The 3,737-nt window shown below is 32.0% G+C and overlaps 1 pseudogene; it reads left to right on the top strand.

Annotated features, from left to right (window-relative positions):
* Nucleotides 1–393: 393 nt before the first annotated feature.
* LOC120618738 (uncharacterized) lies at nt 394–512 on the top strand (annotated as a pseudogene).
* Nucleotides 513–3,737: the final 3,225 nt, after the last annotated feature.

Below are 3,737 nucleotides of genomic sequence, written 5' to 3'. Positions count from 1 at the left end.
AATGAATAGGTGCAGTATAGAGAATTTTTAGGACTGTGAAACTACTTTGTGAGTACTATAATGGTGGATACATGTCATTATATGTTTTTCCAAACCGATAGAACATACAATACCAAGAGTGAACCTTAATGTAAACTAGAGACATTGGTTGATTATGATGTGTCAGTGCAGATTCAGATCTAACAAACATACTAATCTGGTGGTGGATGCTGAGGATGCCCAAAGTTAGTTATACATGTGTGGAGGCAGGAGGTATATGAGAGACCTCTGTATCTTCTGCTCAGTGCTGCTGTGAACTTAAAACTGCCCAGAAAATAATCCATTAAAAAAAACAAAACAAAACAGTATCACAACTAGTTTATCTGAAGCATTTCACATTATTTAAATTATTTTGTCTACATCCATGCCACCCTGAACAAGCTAGATCCCATCTGATCTTGGAAGCTAAGCAGGGTTGAGCTTGGTTAGTACTTGGATGGGAGAACACCTAGGAAGATCAGGTGCTGTAGGTGTAAAAAAATAAAATAAATAAGGAATTGTAAGCTGACAAGGTCCTTGCAATCTATGAGGTCAACCAAGGGTTGCCTCACCTAAAAAAAAAAAAAAAAAAAAATTATTCTAATTGATTTTACATCTATTACTCTGGAAAATTATTATTGTAATGTGAAAATTTTTGGATTACATACTTAATTATCAAAATTATATTGTGAAAGATCTGTGGGCTATACAGACCAATAATTGAGGCTTTCTATTTCATATGATTTTTAGAACCATGAGCAAATAATTTCATCTTTGTGCCCATCAATTTACCCACATTTAATATGGAAATCAAAATAGCTCAGTTGTGGGAAGAAAACAATGAGATGAAAAGGCTGCCATCATAGAAGCCAGCTCAAAATACACTTTAATAAATATTAATAACCTGCCAAGTTTGTCTCCAAAATCTACTACTAATTAGACAGTAAAACTTCTTATTTTAAATTGTAATTTTGACATCTGGACTTCTTAATCTTTATACCTAGTTGGAAAGTTATCAGAACCCTAGAGTTATCAATAAAATGAAATCTTTACCCAGCACAGTTGGAGAATAGAGCATAAACTTTACTAATTCTTTTACTAAAATTAATGAAAAGTAATGTAATTTATGCAGTGAATCTTTTTAACCAATGATATTTTAGCAACTTATTGATCTGTCAATTGATTTTTTAAATTTATTTTTCAATAGAACATTCTGAAAAGGGTTTTATATAAATATAAAATTGTGTATTTTTCAGACTGAGAGGCAAAACTAAATTGTTCATACTTATGACTCTGAGAAAAAGAAAGAACTCACTGAGAATTCCACAATGATAGATATTTTTGAAATAAATGGAGATTGTAATGTAAAGAGAGAGAAGGTTGTGAAATGTAATGTATGTCTTAAAGAACCTGGTAACTGTTCAAGGAATAAGCAGGAGGAATCTCAAGTTGGTCTTCAAGCTCTAAGATAAATGAGCTTATATTCTTCAAATCTGCTGAATTACAAAGCAGAAAGTGCCGAATGTTCCTAAAAAATTAAACGTAAATGAGTAAGCTAGTTAACCTCTAGAATGCCTAGCTTGCACTTGCTCACATATATTTTATTGTCCTATAGATACTAGTTGCTTCTTTAGCCAATTTTTATTAAACATCTACATTATGGTTAGCCTTTACCTAGAATGTTTTTACATACTTCATTTCATTAATTCCTTTATATGTATGTAATTTAAAATATTTGTAAATTTGTGATATGGAAGTTTTTCAAAGAGACTTCCAAACTTTTTGTTTTGAAGACTATAGATAAGTAAATTTTGGATGTAGTCATTTAGTTAATTGCCTTTATTTCTATTTTATGTTTTTTATCCATGACCTATTCTTGGTTTTTTGTTTTGTTTTGTTTTGTTTTTTGTTTTGTTTTATGGTGAATTTAGTTAATGAAATCCAGTAAGTTTCAAGTGTACAATTCAACAGGAAGTCATATATATTTTGCGTTGTATGTTCACCATCAAAAGTTAGATTTCTTTCTGTCAATACATATTTGACCCCTTTTGACCCCATCTACCTCCTTACCCTCTGGTAACCACTAATCTATTGTCCATGTCCATGAGTCTCTGTTTGTTTGTCCTGTTTGTTTGTTTCTTTTAGGTTTATATCCCATATATAAATAATAACATGTGATTTTCAACTTTTTCTGCCTGGCTTATTTCACTTAGCATGATTATCTCAAAGTCCATCCACGTTGTTGCAAATGTCACTGTTTCATCTCTTCTTATGGCTGAGTGGTACATTGCATATATGTACCACAACTTCTTTACTCAATCATCTATCATAGGATACTTCGGTTGCTTCCATGTCCTGGCTACCGTGAATAATGCTGATATGAAAATCGGTGTGCAAATATCTTTTCATGTATATGTTTTCAATTATTTGAGTAAATACCCAGTAGGGGATTGCTAGATCATATGGTAGATAAATTCTTAGTTTTTTGAGGAACCTCTATACTGTTTTCCATAGTGGCTGTATCAATTTGCAGTCCCATCAACAGTGTATTAGGGTTCCTTTTACTCCACATCCTCTCCAACGCTTGTTATTATCTGTCCAGTTGATAACAGCTGTTCTAACAGATGTGAGATGGTATCTCATTGTGGTTTTGATTTGCATTTCCCTACTAGCTAGCGATGTTGAGCATCTTTTCATATGTTTGTAGGTCATTTGTATGTCCTCTAAGGAGAAGTGTCTGTTCAGGTCCTCTGCCCATTTTAAAACTGACTTTTTTGTTGTTGTTATTGAGTTGTATGAGTTTTTTTGTGTGTTTTGGATATTAGACCCCTAGTAGAGGTGTTACATGCAAATATATTTTCCCATTTGAATGGTTGTCTCTTTACCCTGTTGACTTTTTTTGTGTTGTGCAGAAGCTTTTTAGTTTGATATAGTCCCATGTATTTATTTTTGCTTTTACTTCCCTTGCCTTTGAGGTCAAATTCATAAAATCTTCTTTAAGTCTAAGGTCCTTGAGTTTAGTTCCTATATTTTCTTCTATGCAATTTATTATTTTAGATCTTATATTCAGGTCCTTAATCCATTTTGAGTTAATTTCGGAGTGTAGTGGTAGACAGCAATCTAGTTTCATTCTTTTGCAGGTGGCTTTTCAGTTTTCCCAGCACCAGTTTAATTCCCTTTAAAGTCACATGTGAACTTTGGTTTCACTATCATGCCTATACTAAGTACTTTATTATTCTGAAAATTGTTAATCATGTAAAATCACTGTTAATATTTTAAATTAAGTTTTTAGAAATATTTCTTTATAACAGAATAATATGAAAAGTATTGGAATACTACATAAAAATATGGTAGCAGAGTGTTACTGTTTTGGACATATTGTACTAGAGTTTCCTGGGGGAAGTCCAAAAGGAGATATCCAAAGGTTTAAGATTGAGATATAGATTTAGAAATGGTCACTATTTACCTGGTAATTAAGCTTTCGTGGGATAATTTAATTCATTGGATAATTTAAATGGAATCTGGAATATTAGAAGTTGAAAAGACCAAAAACGTTGCATTAGGGAAATTGGGGGAGGAGCTCCTCCTAATTTAAAGGGTGAGTGGAAAAAAATAAAAGAGTCCACAAAGAAAATTGAAAATGGATATCCAGGGAGTTATGAAAGAAGCATAATAGAATGATATCAATTTGTTATGTTTCTTAACCTTTATAACAATTA

This window comes from Pteropus medius, unplaced genomic scaffold (genome assembly GCF_902729225.1).
Source record: "Pteropus medius unplaced genomic scaffold, Ma_sr-lr_union100, whole genome shotgun sequence".
Lineage (NCBI taxonomy): Eukaryota > Metazoa > Chordata > Mammalia > Chiroptera > Pteropodidae > Pteropus > Pteropus medius.
The sequence above is the reverse complement of the archived record's forward strand: the minus strand, read 5'-3'. Positions and strand labels throughout refer to the sequence as shown.